Source organism: Corapipo altera, unplaced genomic scaffold, assembly GCF_003945725.1.
Source record: "Corapipo altera isolate COAL_440 unplaced genomic scaffold, ASM394572v1 62, whole genome shotgun sequence".
Lineage (NCBI taxonomy): Eukaryota > Metazoa > Chordata > Aves > Passeriformes > Pipridae > Corapipo > Corapipo altera.
The window spans coordinates 1,297,097-1,324,048 of NW_020884894.1; the positions used below are offsets into that span (position 1 = coordinate 1,297,097).

At 37.8% G+C, this 26,952-nt stretch overlaps 1 long non-coding RNA gene across 1 annotated transcript in view; it reads left to right on the plus strand.

The window, feature by feature from the left end:
- Positions 1-289: 289 nt before the first annotated feature.
- The window catches only part of LOC113948839, a 100,000-nt gene continuing 73,337 nt past the window's right edge, over positions 290-26,952 (plus strand). Inside the window, exons 1-2 of the long non-coding RNA XR_003528251.1 lie at positions 290-837; positions 1,348-1,514. This is a non-coding gene — a long non-coding RNA (uncharacterized LOC113948839). The remainder of the gene's footprint in view (positions 838-1,347; positions 1,515-26,952) is intronic.

Genomic DNA, 26,952 nt, shown 5'->3' on the forward strand with positions numbered 1-26,952 from the left:
AAGCGCCAACGATTGTTCGTTTAATCATCCCGAGTAATTTTTTTCACCCAGAAACAGAGGCGATTTATTTAAAAATTGGGCTAATGTCGTGCGAAGCTTCCCCGCTTGGGAAGGGCCGGCGGCGGAGCGGCCGGAGGCGGGGGGCCCGTGCTGGCCGGGACACCGCAGGGCTGCCCCTCCCGCCGGGCACTGCTGCCAGCCCGCGGCCCGGGAACTTGGGGGTTCCCCGAATGCCGTGGGGGGACGAGGAAGCGAGGACGCGGCGCTCGGCGGAGCGGGGAGCGCAGCTCGGCCGCGGAGCAGCCCGGCGGGTGTCACTTCACGGGGCGGACTGGGGAGGTGTTGGGGGACAGGCGGAATGAGAGGCTGTAAAGGGCGTGAAAGGCTCACCCAAAAGACCCGCGATACCGGCGGAGAGGAGAGAGAGAGGATCGGGGCAGCACATGGGATGGGCAGGAATGAGGTTTCTGTGTTGGCGAGGCAGGGGTGAGAAGGGAAGGGAAGCAGCAAACTGCCTGGCTTATTTCGGGTGCTGATGACGACCAAATCCCAAACCCTTCTCTCAGGGAAAAGTCAGTTGAATTTCGGTGTTTCTTCCGAGGCTGGGCTGTGGTTTGAGACTTAAGAACAGGTTGCAAGTACTCCCAGCTGTAGCGAGCAACAAATGTCTCGATTTGTTCTTGCTTTGGAAAGAATATTTGCTGACCATCAAAATGCAACAGTTGCTGCTTGTTTTGACCTTCTCTGTGGGGCATGCTTCTTGCTTTTGTGAGTCCTGAAGTCACAAACTACCTGGCTGTGTCTTTGCAGGAGGCCAGTTTTACTTGGCAGGAGAAGGTGAGACTTTGTAACATGACAGTTGGTTTTTTGCTGTCTCCTTGCCAGTGTTCAGTAGCTCTCCAGGTTTGTTTCCCTGCCAGCGTTCAGTAGTTCTCCAGGTTTGTTTCTCTGTGGTCAGGTCTTGTTGTGGTTTTGGGGGGGTTTTTTTGTCTTTTTTTTGTTTTGTTTTTAAATCGGACTAGCATTTTTTTCGTTTTTTTTCCTTCTCTCATGAATATGAGTTGACAGAAGTTAAAATAATGTTTTGCAAATAAGTGGGTACAGTTATTTATGCCAGCTGGAAGCAATATGTCTCTTAACTGCTGAGTTGAAATATAATGACTTAAAGATTTCACCTACAACATGGTCTCTTATATAAATATGTATCTCTAGACAAAATGTTAAGGAGGAGTAGAGACTTGGTAATATTAATAGGAAAGAACAGGAATAACTGAAAATAATTGCAACTTCAGCTGAGAACAGAGTTACTGACAGCTGTGTTTATGATTTTCTGGGTTTTACATCCAGGTTATAGTTAATATTGGAATGGTTATCCTGACTACTGTCAGTGGCCTAGGAGATGCCTGGAAGATGGTGAGTGCGTGGCGATTCCTTCCTGAGAAGATCTCCTTGTTCCAGGGATGTGAGATACCAGGAGGCCCTGAACCACACACAGTGGCTGAAATATTTCACAGGTAAGTGAGATATAGGAATGTTAGTAATTAAAATGATGTTTCTGGCTCAAATTGTGGTTTGGTTTTTTTGGGTTTTTTTGTCCTACCACAAGTTTCTTCAGTTTCCATTTTATCTTCTGTTTTAATTTAGACATGTATTTTTGAATCCACAGACTAAATTTCTCAAGAGGAAAAATCTCTCAATGATGTGGGAAGGGGAGCAGTAGAGTGAAAACAGGAGAGCAGGAAAGAGGAATTTTCTTTAGTGCTCGAGTCTGTCTAGCACTGTTGGAGCTGGTGAAGAACATACACATGAGGGTTAGAGTTGTTCTCTGCAATGCTCTGCGTGGTGGGTGAGGCCAACATGTTGTATGTGGCAGACTCAGCCCACAGTGCACTGTGAGAACAGCTGATACAGAGTTGTAGAGTAAGAAAGTGATATCATCCTTTCAATAATTAGTTAACCCAAACTGCAAGCTCTTCTTAACTTTCAGAAGTTATTGTCACCCTTGGAAAGAACTTCAAAATCGGATTAGATGGACACCAAAAATATTTCCATGCCCACGTTAGACTTGGTCACCTGTGGTAATAAGGAAGGTTCTCACTGGAATGATCAGCCCTGAAACTTCTAGTGTCGTTTCATTTCAAAAGTAAGAAGTCTCTCCATGTTAGCAGACATTCACATCATCTGTAAAGACAGCTCTCTTGACCAGCGCAGTGCTGAAGTGCAAAGGTCTATTTTCATTATTTAAAGGTCTTAAAAATGCAGCATCACAATGTCAGGTGGGTGTAGCAGAAGCCCTGCAGCACCTGGCATCAGGTGGTGCAACACGAGAACTATTTAGAATTGAATATGGAATGCAAAAAATGGAGTGGTGTTGCACACTGTAACAGATTTAACCCCACTGGTCACTATTTCTTTCTTCCTTTTCCCCCATCTTTTCCGAGGAAAATAATTTCAAAGTGAAACCAGTGAAGCTAACTTGATGAATAATATTAAGAATTTTTTCAAAGCAGTGCCTGTTTTGAAAATGAGTTTCCTTTAGCAGTGAGTAATTTTTAAATTGCTTTATTTTCATCAGGATTTTAAAATGTCAGGAAATCCATAGTGAAGCTAACATTTGTTTAATATGTACAATAACTAAGTAGATGTTCAGTGCAAAATATGCATTCGTATGAACCCCTATCTGTCTGTTGGTTAGAGGATCCAGAGAATAGCAAACTACAGAGAGAGACAGAACAGATTTCAAGGGTTTATATGTCTGTTTAGTTGTCTAGACCGAATACTAAGTCCTCTCAGCAACTTGTGTCAGAGCTGCTGCTGAGAACGGTGCTGTCTGTGATCTTAGGTCACTAGTTAGCTCGGTTGTGGGGAACCCTTAATAGCAGGATAGGCCTCTGGTGCTGATACATGTAAACTAAGTTAAACCCCTGTTAGTTAGCTGAGCTTGTTTTGGCTTCTGACACTGGTGAATGCCTGAGTGCTGTACACACAATTTCTGTAATGCTGTACGTGGCAGTTTTAAGGTGCTACTTTCTTTCCCTTTCAGTCCAGATGTTTATTCCTATCCACTGAGATTTCTCCTCCCTTCTGTATTTGAATGGGTGGAATGGGACTCTTCATCCATATCACCACAAAGGCAGTGGGATTTCTTATTTGGTGAACAAGCCCTTAGGATAGGGAAGAGTCCAAACTGTACTAGGCAGGTTTGCAAAGCTTAAGATCATCTTACAAAAGGAGGTTGAGCTTATGTATCTGTGAGTCAGGCGGAAAAGAGTTCATAAAGCTATGGCTTGTTTGAGCCAGAATTTCATGAAGTGTTACCTTCCAAACCAAGCCTCTTAAAGGGACAACTGTCTACAAAACAGACTTAGCTTGAAATGCCACTGAAGGCATTTTTAAGACAGTATGTGTAATTTGCACTGAAGTGGAGGGAGAACACTCTGTAATTTGTCCTGTTGTGACAGAGCACAGCAGTAGCAGCTTAAAACACTGAGGTTATTGCTGCAGCAGTCTCCTTACTGACATTAGGTGGTCACCTAGAGTCAGAGTCACTTTTCTTACATGACCTATAGAAAAAGTAAACTGGGCTCCTGTGTTCTCTCCTGGATTTGAAGAAGTTATTAAACCAATTCCCTCTTTTGAAAGCTGTAAGCATTCATGCTGGTATCCTCAATAAAGCTGGGACACAAAAAAAAAAGCAAACAAACCAGTCACAGTAGCATTCAAAGCACTTAAACTTGGAGGAAATGAAAATCAATATTTGTCAAATAGAGGGAAAAGGTAAAATGGACTGAGGAAAAATGTCCGGCTTTCTTAAAAGCCATTAGTGAACATGAAAAGTTGACAGCAATAGTGAAATTTAATTCCTGCACAGGATTTTGTTGTTTTCACTCTCTATCTACTGATGTATGCACTGGCTTGATGCACACATATTCCTTTATTGTTAGTGCTGTTGAATGGAATTTATTACATTTTAATTATGAGTGATTTGGAACCTTGGAGGCTTATGTAAACGTTTTGCATGTGGTTAAAATGTGAGGGGATAATTTAGGAAATTGAAGTTTCATCTGGTTCTGGACACATGTGACCTTGGCCAGTTGCTCTAATCTCTTGATGTGTTGTGTAAAATGATGCTAACAACAGTTACGTACCTTTAATTTTTGCTTATTTTGGATATTTAGATAGGAAACTGTTCAGACTAGTCTTTTACAATGTGTGTATATCATACATGGCTACTCTCTGGGAATATAAATGGTTGTAAAATAGCCAACACAAACCAGCTATTTTGCATTTCAGCATCTACCAGAACACCTGGAAGTGCTCTGCTGGTACCTCAATACATTATTTGCCACTTATTAGATGAAGTTTCAAAGTTAATCCTATCTTATACATGCTTGCATTTTTACTGTATTTGTATGATCAAAGCATCAGATTTTGCAGAAATCTCAAGAGGTACTGTATTTTTGCTAAACTGTTGAATGTAATCACAATCTTTTAAAATTTTCCTTGTAGACAAAATGTCCCTTTATCTTGGGAACAATACAAGGAAATAGTGGTTGCATTTGCTGCCTTGCAAACAAGTGCCTGTAGCACTATTTATATAGTGATAACTTTCAGCCTGGACTCCAGGTAATGAGTTCTCATTATATGTTTCCCATATATTAAAAAAACAGTAAAAAAAGTGTGTGAAATTGTAAAAGTCATATTTAATCAGAAAAAAAAAAGCTGGATAATGTGTAATATGACAATTTAGGACCAAACTTGTTGCCTGAGTGATTGTCTGGTTTGTTTGAGGGTAGTGTATGAGGTAGGCAGGACGATGTGAAAGGGCTCATGACCAGTGTGTTGTAGTGGAGAGTTCATTGAAGTAAAGTGTGAAAATTGGATTCCTCTGCATGTGTTTTTGGTGCAAGTCTCCAATATTTTCTGGTCCTCTTTTTTTTTTTTTTTTCCCCCAGAGAGCATGTATCTCCATGTTCTATATGAATTGCAAGCACAGTAGCGTAGCCACGTGTGGAAAGGCAGCTATATAGGTATGTCCACTGTTTGCTCTACTGTTGAGCCCTAGGAATGATGTAAAGACAGGAAATATTTTTGGATCCCGTGGGAGAATTTTTCCGTTTGAACAATTTGATCTTTTTAACTTTAAACATGGCTTGAAAGGTTAACTCTGGGTTTTGAAACACTGTCCATGCAAGCCAGCAAGTTACACTTAGATGTTCTTTCCTTAACTATCTTGTGGAGGAATAGAATGGAGTGAGTTTCATTTCACCAGGAATCTGAAGTAACCGTCAACCAAAGCCTGAAGTCCTGGCTTTATCTAATGCTCATCTTGAAGGACTTACTTTTTAGTTGAAAATTAGGTATTGACAACATTAACAAGAAGAACATGGCCAGCAATTTCTAACTCCCCAACCCTCCACCTCTTTTACAATTTGGCCTAAATTTGAAACTTGTTTGATGGTTTATTTTGCTATTTCAATTTATATAATGCTCAATTTAAACCATGCCAAAGAATCAAGATTTTTAGAAAGTGCTACTCTGGCTAATAATCAAGCTGTTAAAAACATGTTGACACAAAGTCACTTAAAATCATGGCCCAAGTCCCATGACAGTGGACAGTTATGAGCTGACATCCTAAACAAACACACTGAGATCATCCTAGTGCCTCCTGTCTTGTCTGGCCAGCAGTTTCCCCAAAAATGGTAATTTTTTTTTTTAATTGTTATCAAAGGAAAGTGATTAGTTTGTTGTGATTAGTCTTTATGTACACAAGCAACGGGAGCCATGTGCTGACGGAGCCATGAGGCAGTCAGGCACCTGTAGCTGACAGGTGGGGAGGTGGAAGCAGTATACTCTTAGCTCTTTGTTGAGGGCCAAATCTAGGCTGCTGCATTTCCAAATAACATTTTTGGGAGATTTGACCTTAGGCAAATGAAATTACTATACAGCTAATTACTGTAGAATGCTCTGAAGTAGCAGGGATTCCTGTGATGATGTGATCTGTCTCTCTTCAGGATTAGTAGTTGTCTCTCGTCTTCCACCTCCTCATTTCTTTCTTTCTTTCTTTCTCTCTCAGGGGTTAAGGCTCTGTGTAATGTTGACAGTTACTGGAAAGGGTTCTAACAGCAGTAGAACTGGTGAAAGACAAGACTATTTATAGAAAACAATAAAGTAAAAATAAATGTAAGATTAATATCAGTAGCTACCAGCTGTAGCACCTCTTCTCCCACTGCTGTTAAGTAGTAAAATCAAAGCATAATTTGGAAAGGATCCCTGCTGGAATTGGAGTAACCAGTTCATTCTGCATGCCAAAGGGAAATTGAGATGTTCATTTACAGGATAGCATTTCCTCAGCTTCTGCAGAACCAGCCCCCAGCTGGGATTAGAAGCTCACATGCTGTAGGAAGTGAGATTTTTCTGACTGGGTGTAAAACTAAGCTTTTGGGGTCTCATGGTGAGTGGACATTTAGAGTCTTTCCAGTGCCACCATAACTACCTAAAATGATGGGATGGACATGCATCTATGAGGACAGATCTCCAGGACAGGAGACTTTGAAATGGCTGAGGTGCAGTGAAATGGCTCAGTCCACCCTGTCAGTGTTCATAGTATAAGAAGTGATGTGCAGAGAAGCTTTTGGCTACAGCAGTGGCAACCATGGAAATCAAGGGTTGATCTCACTTTGTTTCTCCTCAGCAAATCAGAGTTACAGAAGTCTCAGGTTATGCTCTGTATCCTTTTCTGTATACCAGAGCCCAGCTTGGACTCTCTTTAATACTATGTATTTTCTGTTTTGGTGGAAATAGTTAATCTAGGCGCACCGCACAAGTCTTAAAAACTGCTTTTAGTTCTCTCCACCCCCCATCCATTTATTTTTGATACATAGTTTTCTGCTTTATTTCATCCTGAAAGACTTGTGTGGATGTAGCACTGTCCTTTTAAATGAATTAATTTTGGTATGGGAAGATTTTGCTGTCTTCTCTTGATTACATTACAAACAGAGTTTGGCAGATTTGGGGGTTTATTTCTGAGGAGAGTGAGAGTACAGTGGCTGCTAGTAGCTGTTGAGCCTTTTGCTAGTCTCATTTACTTACTATTCAATCTCTTCTTCAATCTCTTCTGTTCTTTGTTATTTTCAGGTATTCATGGTTGATTTTTCTCTTGAGAAAGATATTAATGCCATTATTGCTTGCCTGCATTATAAGTACCAGATTTCACTGGATTAACTTGCAGAGCAATAACCCCACTTTAAAAGAATTGAGAGAGAATTCTAAATAATATTTCACAGGATTTTTTCAGCAGAGGGAGTCTTGATTCCAGAAGAGTTTAAGTCACACTGCTGAAAATCTGGACAAGTCATTGCAAAAGACTTGAAATAGAGAGTTAAACTATTTAAAAGGGGTCAAATGCTGCTACCAGACTTAATCTTTATAAAATCAGAAACGTTACCTCCTTCTGGTTCAGTAATGAACCTACAGTGACTCATCAGGGTGATGTTGTGGCTTTTTCCCTTGCTATTGTAGAGCACAGTATTGATCAGACTGTGAAATAATACAACAGCTGAAGCTCAGGTAGCAAATATGCATTGGATTGATCTCCTTTTACTAAGCCTCCTATATCCCAGCATTATTTATGGCAGAAGCATTGAGTCTGGAAAATAACTTTGATAAATACCACCTTGTAGCACCTGTTTAAGTGATGGGATAGAAAACACTCCCTAGTTTGTTAACTTTAAGTATTGGGAGTAGAAGCGTTGTGCACATAATAATATTATGATTCATACAAACCACTTTTCAACCAACTCGATATATTTCATTACCTCCTTTTCAGCAGAAGTATTGATTTTTGTTTTGTGGTTTTATAACACAATTTCAAGGCTGTTGTAGTTTAATGAGCCATGTTCTTATGATGTTTAAAAAGATTTGAAGCATTTGTTGGAATAAATATTATGGATTGCCCATCTCTTGTCACCTCTTCTTTCTCTCACCCGTATAAACCCAGCAGAAGAATGAATAGGGCAGCCAGCTATGTGGCTTTTTGTGTTTGAGATCAAAGTGCTACTGGGGAACAATAGCAGGCCACACTTCTGTGTTCGTGACCACACACAGCAGCACCTGCAGAGCAGTAAAATGTCATTGTTGCTTCTGCAGTTTGAGCACAGAGGAAGCACCACTGAGGTGGCAGATGATTCTAATAATACTTGATGTGAATTGATGGGGAAGGAGGACCATAACACAGAGGGCTTTTTATTATAAGCCTTGACTTCCCAAGCTGTGAACAACAGAACACCGCACCTGTGGACTTTCTTCAAATCAACCATTATGGAAAGTGACAGATTTTATTAACTTAAGGAAGAACTTTTCAACATAGAAAAGTTGTAGTGTATTTTCAGGACATGAAGAAAAAAAGCCCACGATATATTACATATTTCTCACTGCTCATACTTTTCTAGTGTGCTATAGTAGAATCACAGGAGCGTTACTAGAAAGACTTCGCCTTTTTCTCTGTTTTTGTAAGATAAAAAACGTCTATGGGATTTTTTTTTTCACTTTTACCAATTGCTTCATGTCTTAGGTTAGATGAACAATGGAATTAGCCAGAGAATAAATCTACTGGTTGAAGAGATATAAGTGATAATTTTAAGAGCTATATAAGATGGCTGGACTTTGGTAGAAAAAAGACTTGGGTGGAAAAATACCTCAAATTATCCAGATAGAAGTAATTTATACTAGGCAGTGTCTGTGTGCATGGATCTTTGGGAAGGTTCTGGAGGGGCAGAATGCTGGACATGAGGGCTGCAGGACTGCAGTGTTGGCAAAGGCATGTGCAGGTAAATGGAGCTGATGTGGGTTTGGACAATGCAGAGTTTACTTTCAACTCCAAACAAGTCAGGTTATCAGTTTTATTTACAACAACAAAGCACCACTGCTTGAAGACTTCTAGTATTTCTGTGCTGGGATTATGACAATATGTCAGTTTGTTTTTTAGAAAGAAATAGAACAGCATCTGTATTTCTTTCTTCAGGTGGCCACTGTGTGCCCTGTAGTGTAACACAGAGATATTGCAAGAGTTGGAAAGATTATGTGGCTGGTGGTCTAATACTAGACTGATTCCTGCCTATATCATAAATTAACTAAGTGCAGGGTCTGATTTATTTCGAATTTTTCTCTTATTTTTATTTAACAGAATATGTGGCCAAAGTCTGACTTTATTATGGCTGCAGTGTTTTTGCTAGTCATAGACACAAGCCTCTGGTACCCATATGAATCAAGTAACATCCAATTTTTTGTGTGGGTGCAATTAGTACCTGATGATGATATAATTCAGGTTACCTTAAAAACAGAACACATGTAAAAAGGGAAGTCAATATGAGCATTTTATTTTCTTCATATGGATATATTTTTTACAGTCACTTTTGAAGGAATCAGAAATTGTAATTCATGTAAAATTAATGGCTAAGGGTTGACAAATCAAGCATAAAGTCAACTGGATCATGATTATTAGCTAAAAGCATAGTGCTTTCTGGTGATTCTTTTTGTTCTAAAAATAAGTCTTGGATGAACTGAAAATCATTTTGCAGGAGACCCTTAAGTAAAGTGGTCATGCAGAGTAGTTGGTGGAATATTACGCTTTTCATTTGCACAAACAGATGGTAAGCTTGGCCTTAGATTTAATCAGGGTTGACAGACAGGTAGTACTTTTGTATATTTTGGATGGAAACTTCTTTTCAGAGAGACAGAAACTGCTTCATTGAATAGTCTGTATACCAAGCAAGAGAAGTATTTAGCAGATAGTCTTATTATCCTTACTGTTTCCTTAACTTACTCTTAGAGTTAACTCACACAAGAAAGCTGTTGATTTATTTAGTCGACTGCAAAAACTTTTTTTCAAATTTATTCTTTTCTCCTCCTCCTCCTTTTTGGCAATGCATGTAGCAATCCCGAACACACAGAAATGTGGCTGTGATTAAACTTGTAAACAAATAACAATTAACAATTCAGGATTCATTAATCTATGGCCATATTCTTTTTAGCTAACCTTTTAGATAAGATTTTGATATCATTTGTTTCTCTTTCCCTCCCAAAACTTAATACCTGGTAACCTAAGCACATACAATCTGTTTCAGAAGGGAGATTCAAGCAAGTGCAGCCACTGGTGTGTTTTAATGTCACTGCAGAGATTATGTTACCTTCCTAGTAACAAACTCTTTTTTTCTCCCCTTCAAATGGAAGTCCCCTGATACCCTTGTCAGAGACCATTTGTTATGTAGAGTTTTGTGAAGCAATCAAAATTAATTCACAGTGATCTTTTCACCCAGAACCCCCAGCTTCAAATAATGGGCTTTCTCAACAGGTGCTCATTGTGGCAGTTTGACTCCAACTTGCCAGACTAAAGAGTTTATTCTTTAGCCATATTTAAGAATAAAATCCTGAGCTTGTAATTTACTAATCTTAAACAGCTGCCCAGGAAGGCACACCTGCTTAAAAGAAGTATTTCTTGAGTCTTTGGGATCTAAAACCTAAAGATGTTTCCATATTTGTCTATTTCTGTACTTAATTAAAGTCTCATACACAAGTCACCAAAAAACCTGTCCAACAATAATGCCACATAATATCACAGACTTACTAGGAGTCTAATTGTGTTGATTATTCTTACAGAGGAGCAAAATTTCCCCTGAAGATAAACCAAGAGAATTAGAATTTTTTTTTCTTTCCCCTGAGTTAGGTTTCATTGTGAAATGAAACAGAAGTAAAATAAAACAACAGTATTCAAGGTAGCACTAATAAACTGTACTCATTTTGGCTGTTAAGAACTTGGACAAATGTTTGCTCATCTCTTACAGGTACTGTTTAAATATGTTTCATATAAGCTGCAAAGCAAAAGTCAAAATGATACTGAATCATGTATTTATATATATGATATTGATATCAATACCTGAGCTGCTGTTGGTACCAGTATATCATATTTTAATTCCTTTACCTGTACATAGGCAGGTAATTTATGAAGTACTTTGCCAGTAGAAAGGTATCCCTATGGAGGGTAAAGCCATACTAGTCCATGCACTACTATTATAATTGTAGTAGGAGATACTGTTGTCAAAGTTGACACATTAAAAAGCAGATTAAGCTATAACCATGTCCAAAATGCTACAGTAGTTGAACCTATACAAAAGAATATGTTCAGCTGGCTTTACCATACAGATATTAAAGCAGGGTAAGAACTTCTAGGAGCATCAGTGTAGTACCAGAACATATGAAGTATCTACAAAAGAAGAAAAAAGGGAATTAAAACAGTCATTAAAAATGTAATTCTGCACAGTGATAGTCGCTTGTGTGGCATTTAAGGAAATTTGCTTTGTGTGTCACCCTTAACATTTGCTATATCTTATATTTATTTCAGTTTGTTTAATGAGTTGTTGCAAGATTTTTCAATGGAGGAAACGGATTGTTTAGGCTACCAAACTAAACACCAAAGCATTTATACTGTTGTCTGTGTGAAGAAAATATTACTATCCTGTGAAGAACACTAAACAATCCTATTGAATTCCATAAAGTATTTGTACCAATGGAGAATCATCCATTTATATTCATGTTTTCAACCATATTGAGTAAGATTTTCATGTGCCTAACCTGAAAGAATACCCAGTAGATTTTGGAAGCATGGAAGTGGGTGAATGAAGTGGAATAGTGGATAAATGCTTATAGACAACTTATAGCAGCAGAAGAAACTATGCTGTAGCAGCATGTTGATGTAGAGATAGATGGTATTTTGTAACCAAGTAAGCTTTGTATAATCTCTCATCTTCCCATTAAAAAAAAAAAAATCACAGTGCTGAAGGCTTAAAAACCAGTTAAAACATAAACAAACAATGCAATGATTTCTTCCTAAAGCTGCTAGCAGTATGACTTACCAGCTGTTACATGTATGTATTTGCTCCAATGGAATATTTAACTTCAATATAGCTGACTAGTTTATTGTTGTTGATGCTGTAATGGATTACTTTGCTGCAATTCAAGATGTGAATAAGCTATATGTGCTCATCGACTACTCTAACCATTTGGAAGCTTGGGAAATGAAGTTAACTGCTGTCAAGTATTGCTGATGAAATAGTGAAATATATAACTCTTTCTACCTACTGAATTAGTCAATCCCAGCGCTTCCTCTTCTCTCTCCACTTCCCAAAGGTTGTGTTACCCGCCTGGCTTCAAAACATAACTGTTTCTCACATCCTGTGCCATCTTAGATGACAGCCTTCTCTGTTCTTCTAAACTTCTAAGTTTCTGTTACTTTCTTGCTACAGCTTCTTTTACCACAGAGAAAAGTGAGATCAATTTATATAAACAGTACAGGGAATCAGATGGTTTCAGATGGAGGACATGCACTGGTGTCAGCCACATCCAGACCTGCAGGACATTTTTGTCTCTGTGCTGGAGTGTAGAAGGGTTTTGTTGACATGTAGATTTCATATGCAAGGAGGACGTGAGCATACATTTGATTTCAACTGAAATATTTTACATTTGTGCTATTTGTCTTAATGAACATTTTCTGAACTTTAGTGGACATGTGGCTTTTCTGAGAAAATAATTTTGTGTATGTGCATAAGCCTGCTGTTATACCTCTCCGTCTGAAGATGGGGTCATCCCTCCTCACCACATTTAGTCAAGTGAAAAGGACATTTTGGGCAGGTCTGGCACCCTCTCCTTTGCTGTGGTCTTGTGGCTGGGACTGAGAAGACCCCTGGTACTGTGCAGGATATCCAAACATAGAAACAGTCCCTTTACCATGTGCCTGCCCTCCAGTGTGCCAACCATCTGGGGGTGCATGTGACGATCCCTTCCTCTGCATGTCTCTCCTCACAGCCCTACACAGAGAAACCTTCTCACATCCCTGACACCCAGCAACATAACTGTTCACTGTAGAACACTTCCCAGTAGTTGAATTCACACCCTTTGTTTCTTTATGGGTGCATATGTGTATACAAAAGAATAAGTATCTTTAAAAATATGATTTATCTCATGAAGACTTGCCAGTATGTGAATTATGGTGCATTAAATTCAAGACAACTGTGTTGACCTGTGTTTCATTACTTGCATAAAAAGTAATGAGAGGTTATTCTGTCAGGTTACTTGGGTACCAGGAGCCATGCTGGCTGTTTTTAAGTATTTACTAGGTATAAGGTCATTTTGTTAAGATAATGCTTATCTTAACAAAAGGTCTCTGGCATTGCTTCATGTGACCAGGCCTGCTGGGATAAATATGTGAACTCCTGGCAAATAAGACCATTTTAGGTATGAATTCTTTTTATAAAGCTTGTTTGTTTCTTGAGTTCTTGTATTTATGTTTTCTCTTCTTTAGCAACAATTCTGATGATTTAAGGATTTAAAATAAATATGCTGTTCTTTCTTTTAATAATGATTTAGATTATTGATTTTACAGCTGTCAGAATAGTTCATGACCAAAATACTGAAATACAAATATAATTAGAAAACATCTTAGTTTTGTGTTTGGAAATGCATATCTCAAATTCTAAAATAACATTTTCTAATTCTTTTGTTCTCAGATATTAAATTGAGTTAATTTCTTCCACTAGTACCCTGTCTAATATATGAGTTAGAAATAATGAGGTAGTGTTGTATATTTTGATGACAACATCCCACCTATGCAGCTCAGATCTTAATGATGATTACCAGCTGGAAAAGCAGAGATGCATTCAAATTCTCTTCCTCAGTTTTCCATGTGTTTAAATAACAGCAAAAACTTCCTGTCAAGGGAATTATAGTGACTTCAGCAAAGGACCAAATGTGCAGTAAAATATAAATTAGGGCATCTTCACTGAAGCTGAACTTAACTGAGAACCTGCACCAAAATATATATCTATACATATACCTTGAGTTGAACAGGTGTTTGCACCTGATCTACATAGGTCCCTTCTAAGTGAAATCCTTCTATATTTTGAAGTGTATGAGTAGAAGCAACGTTACACATATGAAAGACAATTATGTGAATATTTTGGAAATCAGGCTGAAGTCAAGAAAAAGGGAGGCTCTAGGCTGCTGTTTTAAAAACTGCTTTTCGTTTCATTTTTCTGTGAAATATAATACTCAAGTAATGTGTTTGTAAAGTGCCTTATGGAAGTCTGATAGCAGCACAAGGCTCTTTGAGATGGCAGAGAAAGGAGGAAAAGAACAGTGTCTCTTGTCTGGCTACATTACAATAGGACAGCCAGTGACGTTGTAATTTGTAGGAATCTTTTCTCTGAATGATGCAAAGAGCAGTGATTGTCCAGAAAGAAATCAACAACTTGTCTCTTTCTTAACAGAGCATCTGTGTTTCCTTCCTCCCTTGTAGTTATGGCTGCTTACTCTTTACTTTCAGCGTGGGTAAGTTGTGTAAGCCTGGTTGGGATTTGTGGAGAAGAGCAAAGGCAGATGGGGTGGTGCTGAACATTGCTCTCTGAGGGAAATGACAGGACTAAAAGGCAAAGAGCATGTGAATTACATGGTACATAATTTTAAAATATAAATTTCATGCTCTAATCAGTGGAATGATCATTGGTGTGCCACAGAAGCCACTTCTGTTGTCTCATTGTAGAGACTGATTCATTAACTCAAGTTGTTGAAGGTTGTTTATTGGAAGTCCACTATAAAATGGCAGCTGTTATTGCTGGGGTTTGTTTTTTCTCATATCAGTTTTTGCACTCCCAATATTCTTAGTTTTCAGTTTTAGCTGTTTTTCCTTTCAGCTGAGGTAGAATTGCCTTGCTGTCTGTCCAGTCTTCTGAAATACTTTAACTACTTTTCTTGTAAGGGAAAGTAGTGTAGAAGGAGCTGGGGCTGTAATGTAATAACTCCCGTGTACCACTGGATGGGGTTTGAGGCAGTGTGCAGTTCTGGGTGAAGTCTCTGCCCCAAGTCAAGGAACAGCTTCTTGTGCAACTGAACATAAGAATCCCAAGGCCATTTTAGTGATCCAAGATGAAACTTTCTGTTCTTTGTGTTTATTATAGACTGTCAGAATTTAGAAATGTTTAGAAATAAGAAGTGCAACAAATATGCTCAAATGTGTTCATTCTGGGATGATGAATGAAAGGTTTCCCATATTGATGTTAATTCAAATTTACTGTTATTGCCTAGAGCGACCTTGAACTCCATTCTTGTTTTTTTAATTAAAGTGGGTGGGTTACTCTGGACTGGGTCTGACTTATTTTCTCCTACTGAGCAACTCTTCACACTGTTGGTGGCCACTGAAACTTAAGGAGGGCCAGATTTACTGAGTTGTTGCACAGCAGCACAGGGCCAGGTTTTGCTACTCTTTCCTGTATGTGTTATATGCTTACTTTAGGCTAATGGTGTTCTAGGATTGGAATAGTAAATTCAAATACTTATTCTGAAGTTAAAAACCTTCAGATGCACCAGGATCCATGTTTTGTTCCCAGTTCCCTCCTTTACATAAAACACACAATGTATCACTTGTGTAAATAAAATCTTGGAACATTTTCCTCTGTGTTTCTGTAGGAGTGAGTTGTGTAATCTTCCCAGATTCATAAACCACCTTTTACGGTTAATTTTTACTCAGTAAAAGATATGCCCTTGGTATCAGCAATGTCTGTACATCAGTGTGTTGCCAAAGTATTACAGAAAAAGTCTGATACTATGTTCTATGTCTCTATTCTAACTGCTGGTTGAAAACCTTGACTGATGAAGTTTAATCTGCCTGTTAAAAAAAAAAAATGTCACACTCACTAGTACTACCTAGTTATTTATTGAATGCTCTTTTGGCCTCATTTTCCTTCGTATTATACTTATTTTAAATAAGGATTATTTAAATTTTTAGTTAAATAATCTTGTTTTCTTAAACACATTACACTCGTGAAGACTCACGAGTTGAGTATTTGCAGTGATAAGTTCATATCTGCAACAGCTTGTGCCCACTCAGTCTTCAGATTGATTTGGTTTTGCTGGGTCGTTTCGGGGGGGCTGTTAGATTTTCGAGGTGGTGTTTTGTTGTTTCTGTTTTGTTTCACCAGCAAAACTGAAGTTAGAGGACCATGCTTTTAGCTCTTGCAGTTCAGTTGACCAATGTCTTTGGGGCAATGTGGAGCCATCAAAAGAAAGCTTCCAGAATAATAGCACCGGGTCAGTCGCTGCCAACCTGAATAACATCAAGGGCATGCACTTGTTTTCCTCTCTTGTCCTACTGCACTGTTGAACAAACTAGGGAAAAAAATACCGTGAATTTTCTTCGTCTCAGCGTGGTAGGAGTTCTTTATGCGGGTCTGTGAAGAGGCAGAAATGTTTATGATGCCTCTCCCTCTCTAGTTCAACTAAAAGTTCTGTCACCTTTAAGGGCAAAAAAAGGTGGAAATTGACACTCAGCAACTCCTGCTAAAGGAGTGAAGTTTGAAAGACTAATTGTGAAATCTAATTCTGTACAAGCTTTGCTGAGCATGCTTTGACTTGGAATTGCTGTTTCCTAGGACTTGATAAAAATGACAGAGAATTCAGTGGAAACAGACCTGTTGACTCTCCTGGGCTTTGTATCTTACCCAGAAAGTGTATCACAAAACAATTATAAAAGTAGTGAATTACAGCACAAAGTCACCTTGAATCCTGAGCTGTTCCAAACGCTTTCAACTTACATTATTTTCCACCTGTGTCACTCTCCCTAACTATCTGTGTCACAAAGCATTATGCCAAAGACATCAGCTGTAATTCGTTTGCTTAAATATCTGACTTTAAAATCTGTGTCAGGCAATTTGTATCATCTGTCAAACAACTGTCAGAAAGGGCCAAGAGGGAAACACCTGAGAAAAGCATAGTGCTGAAAGATCTGTGTGTGGAAGTACTGCATCCTGTATGAACAGCTACTTGAGGAGATCCTGGAAAATCCAGTAACATTGTCAAGACTTTCTGTATCTGTGCAGATTGGAAATGCAATCTTGGATCGGGTTCTCTGGCTGCTTACTCGTCTCTGATGGCTTTGGAAAGTTGGCTACTCCTTGCAAGAGCTTTATGGCTGCCTTAAAATGGCTCTCATAACCTTTTCCATCAGGAGCTGGAGTGTTACACTGGCATCTTGGCCAAATTCCGATTATAGTTTATCTATTTGAAATTCTTCTAGGGTTTCATTTAATTATTTTTTGCACACCAGTGCTCTCATTTTCTAAATAAAGCTTTAAACTGGTATTCCTTTAGTCATGTGTAGTTCTTTATTAAGGTGTAGAATAAGATACTATTTTTTCCAAGCAGGTTACACTTATTTTTTTCAGTCTACAGGAGTTTTCTGTAAACTGTGATGATAGTTTTTCTTTGCTTCTTGCCCTGAATTTTTATGTGTCTTTTCTCTAGTCTTGGGCAGTAACCACGTTTCATTCAAGTATTGTATGTGTTTCACTGATAGCAGTGCTACATCCGTAGACAAAAATCTGATTGTGTGATAAAATCAGTAGTGGCACCAAAGTGTGGAGCCTCTCCAGAATTATGATTTTAGTTTGGAAAGCATAGGAGTTTAAATCTTTATGTAAAATATTTAGGTATCTCTTTGGTTAAAATATAGTCTATGCTTTTACTGTAATGATTTTCTGGAATGTATAATTGTGCCTCATAATAAATTCAGTCCTTATCAGTGCTGTTAATAGCTGCTAAAATGAGTGTGGCCCTATTCAGTGGTGTAGAAAATCATCTTTCAAGTATTTGTCCTAAAAATGATGGGCTAGTGTCATGGCATGAAAAGCTATGGAGGCATTAATTGTCTCTTCTGTTACTTTGCTAAACTAATCCATATAAAAAGAGCAGATTAAATTGTCTGACCCTCATATATTTAATGATTGCTTCTATTTGACTAAGAAACATTTCTCAGGAAACTGCTTGTCACAGGCTATCAATATTCCTTTCTTCCCATGTTAGTTATCGGTGTACTTTGTTACTCTCCAAGATGGCCTGTCTCAAGTGGTTCTTCAGCTTGCACAGCAAGAAAATGAGATGCTAAATGGTTGCACAAACAATTTGATTATAGTGTTTAATTCCTGCCCTATGGATTTCCAAGATTAGCAATCCTTTCTCTTCTTTGGTTGTTATTATTTACCTTTCTAACTGATCTTCTTGCTGCCAGAATTGTTTTACTCCTTTTTTTCAAATTACATTTTCATGTCAGCTTTCTGCAGAGAGTGCTGGACTTCTTATGTAGTCTTGTTTTAATGATTAAACATGTCAGGATATTAGTATACACATCATGATGTGACTTGGTCACAGTTAACATTATGATCATCACTGTACATCTGATAATACACACAGAAGGATGAGTAGTTAAGATATTTAAGGCTTTTCCCCTACCTTTTCTATCAGCTAGAAATTTGGATTTCATATAATATGTGGATGTTGAGAACAAGATAGTGACTTTGGTATCTTTCATCTGGTGGTTATTGACTGGTTTAGATCCATGTTTAGTTTTTCAGCAATCCAGATTCCTACCATATTAGTCTGGTTTACTTATTTTAAGCACACATTTGTTGCATGCTGATCACCTTAGTAAATGTGGTCAAGGATTGATCTTGCAAAATACCAAATACTCTGCCAAAGAATCAGAACATTACTTAAGTGAACACATAGGAATTTAGAATTCAAAAGAGTATTCCCATACTAAAAATGAAGCAGGTGCTTATTTGTTTAACTGGAACCTCAAATGGACTTTGCCATGACATGCTACTGTAGAGGCATCAGATAGAATGTTCTCAGTCCCTTCAAGTGTAGTTTGCTTTCTCTTGCTTAAAGAAGAGCTACATTTTGCTCGCTTCATTTCATTGAATTTTGCTCATGTAGCTCTGTTTGTTGAATGGGGAATTGTGTTTCTTTTTATCAGACATAGGGAAAAATAATTTTATTATATGTTTTTGTAATTAAGTATGATATGTTTCTTTTTATCAGACATAGGGGAAATAATTTTCTTATATGATTTTGTAATTTAAGTACAGTTAGACTTTAAAGATAGTTAAGATTGAGTGTGACAACAAATCACCGTGTTTCAAGGTGAAACACTCTGCAGAAAGCATTTTAAAGACTGTTACAAAACAACGTAAGTATTATAAAGAATTGTATTTCCAACACACACATATTTGAACCTTGCAAATTTAAAATAGAGGGCCAAAATTATTTTCAAAATACTTGGTTGAAACTCTCGTGCCCAAAGTGTTGTATACATAAACCCAAGGAGAGAAAAGGGAATTTTACTGTAAGTTACTCCTTAGGAAAAGATTAGATGGGAAACAGAAAGCAAGTAAGATTTTTCAGTGTTGTACATTTAAAGAGACAGACATTACTTCAGTCACATTGTAGTTTGTAAGAAATGTAATTGCTGTTCACACTTCTGGTAGGATCAAGTTTCATAAATATTTGCTATTTTTTAAGGTTTTCCTCCTAGATTGCCACTTAATTCTTTGGTTTTGTCATGTTCATTCTTGCGAACTCTTGATCATTCTTTCTGGAAGAAATCTATAGCAATACCAACTTTACTGGAAAAAAACCCCCAACATATCATCTAAAAGCAATTAATACATGCAGGCCTGGTGTTAGGACTCTGGTGCATGAAAGTTCGTAAAAAGAAGGCTCTTCTGAGACTAAATCTGAAATAAACAGTTCAGAATATTGTGCATCAAGCATCTCTTTCAATGGCAGACACATCATGGAAACATTTTCCTTTTTTTTAAAAATTTAATTTAGACTTTGAGATCTCAAGCCTACAATTAAAAAAGAAAGAAAAAAACCCCAAACAAACACAAACCTGACAAAAACCCACAACAGCTCTGACTTGATTTATGCTTTTATGGGTGAGGAGGTTTGCAGGAGGGATCCCACTCCCCATCAGGTGGGCTGGACTGCAGTCTGCTGCTGCTGGCAGTGCACTTGGCATCCTGTCCACAGGGGCTTGGCATTTCAGAACTATTTTAGAACTATTTCAAAACTATTTCTTTAAAATGTTTTGGCAAAGAAACAAATCCAAGGGAGTCACTTGAAGGAACAATCTTCAGTGCTGTGTAAATATGCCACAGCTGAATGTTGTGAAATACTGTCAGCTTTGCAGAGAGATAGAAGCCCAGACCGTTGACCAAGACTCATTAATAATAGTGAAGTGACTATATAGGGCTTTGAAAATGAGAATTTTACCCTCTTTTTCTGGGAGTAAATTAGGTCAGAGTGTTCCCAGAATTTACATTTCAATTAAAAATCCCAATAATAACACATTGTGCCTATAGTGAATGATTCCTTCTCAGGGAAAGATGATATCTCCTGTGACTTTGTTAAAGAAAAGACCCTTCAATCCATCAGTAGTAAGAACTCTTCTTCCTTGTTTGTCCTCTTCAGTTAACTTAAACCTGTGTGAGAGTAATACACTGTAATCAGAGCTCAGGCTTTTGCTGTCTGGGTTAGATATGTTTGAGTTTGTATATTTTGGTCTCTAGAGGTTTTTTGAAATATAAAAGAAAACAAAACTTTTCTTTGTTTTCTTTTAAATGTATCCACACCTGAAAAATTAGACAAATGATCCTCTTTCCTTAAGAGGAACTGCTATTTTGGTGTGGGGAGGAATCACTCTAAAACGTACTACACAGAGCAGCTTAAGCTTACAGTGTCCCTTTTTTCACCAAGGTTTGCAAATTCTTACTGAAAAAGCTATTATCTCCTGACAACCAAAACCCCTTTTACCTATCAGTTGCAAAAGACGAATAATGTCAATCACAAATTTTATTAGTTTGATTTATCTTCTTGTGCACTTTATTTGCAGAATAGCCACATTCACCTCACAGTGTTGTTTGTTTCTGAGTACAAGTGCAATAAACATTTTTAACAAACTTTTCAAAATAATCGTTGAGTATAGGGATTCAAAGAGTAGCTATCCACCACTGGGTAGAGTCTGTGAGACTGAAGAGTAATTTATAGGAATGAGATTTAAGTTGCCTCTTGTCTACTGAATTGTGGTGAGTTACAGTCATAGCTATTCTGTCTGAATAGAAGAGATTCCGTTTGAATTGTGTGTGTGCATGTGTAAAAACTCTCTTAGAGACTTCAGGTAGACACCTAAGAACTAAGCCAAAATAGTCTACTATCACCATTTTAAGGATTGCTGAGGAATTTTGTGGCTTTGCTTTGAGCAAACAAAATAGGCATTAATCATCTGACCTCTGAAACTTGTCTCAGCCTAAAAAATCTCAAGCTGTACATCCAAATTTTTACTTCCCCCCCTGTGCAAAATAAAATCAACATTATGGAAAACTTTCAGAACTCATCTGGAAATTGGTACCTCTTTGGAAAACAGTGCCTTTTTTTCTACACATAAGTAATTTCCATAGGAGAAGAGTAACTTCACTCTGTGTGTGTCTTCCATATGTTAACACTACTTTGCACAGCTTTTGTGGTAATCAGGTGGTAATTTGAGTCTCTGTTGCTCCAAGATCTTCTTGACTGGATGTCCCTGCTCTACCTGAATGGCAGTAGAAACCAGGAGTGCTTCTTGTGGTGTGACATAATGGTGAGCTCAGACAAGGGGTTGGCTTCACTTACGACATGCCTTTGATCCACTTCTGTGGTACCCTGCTGCCAGGGATTTTAGGCTTGATTCATGTTCTACTTCTTTTTCTGAAGAAATTGGGATTGTTGTTGAATCATACGTGTTTTGATGCAAATTAGGTGAAACATTTGGTCAATGTGTATTTTCAATACTGATAAATACTTCCTAAGTGCAAGATGAAAAAATAATGAGTTCTTGACTGTCTCTCTCTGATTATTCTTGGCCTTTTTTAGGTATGTTTTCTGTTTTCTCTAATGTTAAAAATATTACCTCCATTGCTTCTATTTTTGCCCACAGTGTGTTTTATCTTTTTCTTATTGGTGTGCAAAATTTATCCAGTATGAGGATGCATAAGTGATAAAAAGACACACAGCTTTGATCTGAAGTATACTATGACCCAACCTCCAGTCTTCTAAATTCACATCTTATTGCTGTTCCATGGCTCCTCAAAGTCAATCTACAATCTTCCTTTCTTTTGATAGTTTTTAGTACAGTCTCTGAATCCCCTTTGTGTAAAGAGTTACCTTGTTCACATCTTTCTGAAACTAAATAGCAATTCTCTCTTCGCATAAATGCAAAACTCTTTTAGCAGTGTAGTTACATGCTTCCCTCTTCCTTCAGGAACTGCCTTGCAGCATGTGTAAAACCTCAGTGCAGATTTCTCTGAACATCCTTCCTGCCCCCCACCCCCCAATTCCGAAGAACTTCACTTTGGTCATTCTTGTTCTTTGAACTCCTGGTGTGAGAAACTTATGGACATTATGAAACACATCATGGGAATCTGTTAAAATGAATGAATGTTCCAGTGGGCAATGAACACCTGAAAGAAAATCCTTGAGCTCAGAGGAGGAACAGTGCTGAGAGTCTGCCTGGAATACTGAACTATTAATTCACACAGGTGCACAGATGTAAAAAGGAAGAGTTTAACAAAAAGTAACTTGAGTTACTTTTGGATGGTGTGGAAGCAGGTCGAGTCCTGTGCCAATTTCCCAGTGTTATTTCGTTAGTCCTTTTGAGAGGGAGACAGAATGGAGGCTACGTGCAAACAGAGTGCCAAGGGATGAGCTGGGTTGTGTTTAATGCAGTTAAAGTAGGTTTTCTTGTCCTCCTATTGTACACTTAAGTTGGGCAACTTTCCATGGATGTGGACTGTAGGACTTACTGTACAAGCCTGCGTGTCAACTGCAGATCAAATGGTTTCAAAGGGGGGTTGAATTCTGCAGGGTCTTATTTCTCACATCTTGCCTGCATGTAGGTGAGAGAGAAATGGATCTCTTGCATCGCAAATGTTAGGGGCACGGTCTTGATGGGGCAACAAGAATCTGGTTTTGTGCATTTGATTCCAGCTTTCTGAAATCCTTCTTGGACCTTAAAGCCAGGAATATCTGCTAAGCATGTGGTATTTTGGAGAGAAGGGTTGTGCATTTCAGTTGAGTGGTAACTTTTGACACAGAGGTGATTATTCATTTGTCAAGAAATGACCAAATGCCTCCATTTCTAAGAAAAAAAAAAAAAAAAAAAAAAAGAAATGTAAATATTTGATCTGTAGAGAGTCACACAGGTAATATGCTTCTTTTTTTTTTTTTTTTAATCCACTTAATAATCAAGATTTAAGACTTTTTGTAGATGTATAAATTATTATGAAATCTCATTAGTTATTGTTATATTACATATCATCATGCTAATATAATATTTAATTTATTTGTAATTCTATAGTCTCAAAGATAAGTGACTTTAAAAAGTAGAAACTAGGTACAGCCAGCTGTGTGAGTGCTTTCTGAAACAGACACAGTAGCAGCTGGTGTCTGTCCATATTAGACTAAATCAATCAGACTTTGAGGTAACAAGGAGTTAGAGAATTATGTTAATGTTTACTGATCAGCATAATAAATAATGCTGGATCATGCTTATTAACTTGTCTTTACTTATGGAAATTCAGTGTTCAGTATAATGTTGCCTTAAGAGTTCAGTACTTTTGAGTAAGACAACATAGGGGATTCCTCCAGTCAGTACACTGCAAGTAGTAGCTCAAAAATTCATGTTTCCTCTGATATAAAAAACAAAATCAGCTCTTTCTCCAGACATTCAGGGGCAAAGACTTACATACTTACATGCAGTGCAATAAGCACAGTCAGTGCTGGAATGCTTTCTATGTCTTAGTATAAAGTGATGACTATATATATAGAGAGAGGGAGTCTGGATGGGTCTCTGAGCATCTGGGAATTGAACTAGATGATCTTTAAATGGTCCCTTTCAACCCCAACTATTGTACCTTAAAAAAAAATCTGCATTTGTATTTGAATAGAGAAAACACTTCAGTTTCAGGTGCATGCCTTAACCATTAGACCAGGAAAGAAAAAAAAAAAAAGGAATAAGCAACAAAAATGTCAAAATACAAAGAAAGTGATTAAGAAAAAATATCTGAACATATCTGAATGGTGTTTGAGTATCAATGATATATTTAGTCCAGATGAGGCCCCAGAGAAAGTTTGGGATACAGTTCTCCTCCAACCTTACTTTCTTTCTCTCTGCTCCTACTTGTCACTGACTATATATTTTCCAAGCTTCTTATCTGTATGGTTTTCCGTTGCAGAAGACAACTCCCACAAGTTAATTCTGTCCATCTATCTGTCCTACTACTACTGTCACCTGTGGAAAACTCTGGGGCAGACCTCTGCAACCTGATTATACATTTTGTTTCTTGGACAGTTTGATGAAGTGGGGAAATACATGATGATACTGATGTTTTAAAGTATCATAATCAGCAGAAACTCTTAAAGAAGCAATATAGGTTCTTGAGCAGCTCAAACATGGGTGGGACTGGAGAGCAGCTCGTTGATTTTTCTCTCCCTCTGTCCCTGGTTCTGCTGAGACTTCTAGTATACCAGCCTTGTCTAAAATAGCCATCTGGCTGTAGTCTTAATTTCTTTCCATCTTTAGTGCAGCTCTGGTAACATCTTGGCTTCATTTAAGTTCGACGACTTCATTTGATTTATTTGTTGTCAGCCATTGATAACTTTTTCTCTCTCTCTCCTTTTTTAATTTTTTTTTTGTAGTTATATCAGATTTATTTTTCTTTTTTCTGTTTTTAAGTCCCTTTTTCTGAATCACACTTCTGACTCACTGCATTTATTTTCTTTTAGGTACTTCTCAATGTGCAATTTAAAATAACATTTAATAGCAATCATCTCATACATTACTTTCTAAGTTTCTTGAGCATCTTTTGGAATACTGCAAGTTTTTTTTCACCCTTAGTCAGAATTAGGAGGAAAGATCTACTTTGAATGTGTCAGCTGTATAATTTGCTTATGCATGTGGTTGGATAAACAGTGGGATAACACACACTCAGTGTTGCAAACCGCTGGAGTTGGTAGCTCAAGTCACTTGTGTACACAACATGTAATATATGTGTGCATGTGTGTTTATGCATATGTGTACATGTGATTTATGATCACATGCAGTAAGAGGGCTAACCAGCACCCATAAATCCTCCTCATGAGCGGGCTCATGTGAAACTAAACATAACTGAGACTTTTACAGGGACTGTGTGGATCACAGTGGGAACACATCTGTCTTCTTCATTTAAAAAAAAGTATAATAAATATTTCTCTAAAATACTGCTCTCTTGTTGCCTGTGTAATTTAGACTGACTCCAGGTTTCAGACTTACTTCTAATGGTCCACATGACAAACAAAGCTGTAGTGCCACACCAGAAGGTGATTGCCATTGTGATTTATAACATAAGTAGGCCCTAAACAATAGATTATAAAGATGACAGCTATAAGGGTGGTTGTGGGTGCATTTGGGAGAGAAAGGTTGTGTCATTGTTTTAGGCAGGATAGACTGTGTTGTAGACCTGCAAACCAAACATGCAGAGGAGAAGTGTGTCAAAGGAGAATAATCTAAGCTGTGAGTTGGTTTTCCATTGAAAATTTCAAACAGTGGCACAAGCTGCAAACTGTTAAGAGAATTCAGACAAATGTTTTTGTTTTCTAGTTGAAACAAGTAACCAGAACATTGGTTCAGAAAATTCTCATTTTTGAAATGGTCATGAAAGCTGCAGATGCTTCATATTCCAGACTGATGGTCAGGGAACTTTAATAAACAGGGGAAAAAACACATTTGTTTTTAAAAGAAAAATAAAATGCCTAACTTTCTACTTTTTAAGATAAGAACCTTAATGAACACTGTACTCAAGATTTCTGTTCTTAAGAGATATTTATTTCTTAGCTTTACTAGGAATTATTAATTGGCTCTTGAAAGAATTAATAGGAAGTTCATCCTGAATTTTTAAGTGGGAACTCTGACCTTTGTAACATGTGTGTGCATATTCAGCTTTCCTCACTGAGTCATGGACTGCAGTGTTTCACCACCAATATGGTGTACTTTCCAATGCAGCAGAGACTTTTTTCCTGTCACACATAGCTGGATATTACATGCTTGCACACCTGAAGGAAGGTACAGGGTGACAGTTTAAACAGTAGAGGCTTCTGAGCTCGTCCTACTGGGAGAGCTGTGACTCCACACCTGCAGGAGGGTGTGCAGCAAATGCACAGAGGGAGAGAGGTACTGACAGACATCTGAACAACCTGGCCTTCCTAGACAAAGGCAATGTGCTAAATATTCCTTTAAAAAATCTTTTCATATTAGTCAGAGACAAACAGAGGCAGAAAAGAATAGAGCAATGTAAGTCAAGACCCGAGTGACTGGGACTGTGGGGAGATTATGCTGTCTAAGGGGATCTGGCATGGTGGGTGTTTTGAGCTGAAATGATCACCTCTTATGAAACTTTTATCTATAAAGGGGCTCTCATGCAAATTTGAGATTCTTCAGGGTTCAGATTTCTCATGTTTAACTAAACCAAGAGCTTGAGTTGCTAGACTACTACATAAAAAATTGTTATCATGTTTCTTGTGATCACACACAAAATCCTAAAAAACTCATATCACATCTTGGTACATTTAAGGGGTGTGAGGAGTTTGCATGAAAATATTGGGATGCTTATGTTGACCTCTGAACTATCTGAAGTGTTCCTGCTACCTTGAAGTCATCTGCATATAAAAATGAGTTTAATTTTACCCTATAGCTTATATGTAATTACCAGATTAACAGTAGCCATGGGTTTTCCAGTCAGATAATTTTATTTTTTTTTTAACTATGAGGCAGTTCACAAACTCATCAACTTCTCTAAAGTGCACGGTATTTCCTGAAAGACTTTTCTGTTGTTTTATATGCAATAGAATTGTAATCACCTGTATTTAAATCTAATGGATTTGAAATAACCTACAGGCTTCCAGTTTAATGAGAGGTAGATTAATGAAAAAAGACCTTTTACCTCAGATTGCATGACAACATTTTCAAATTACATTCCTGAAACAGAGAATTCACTTATT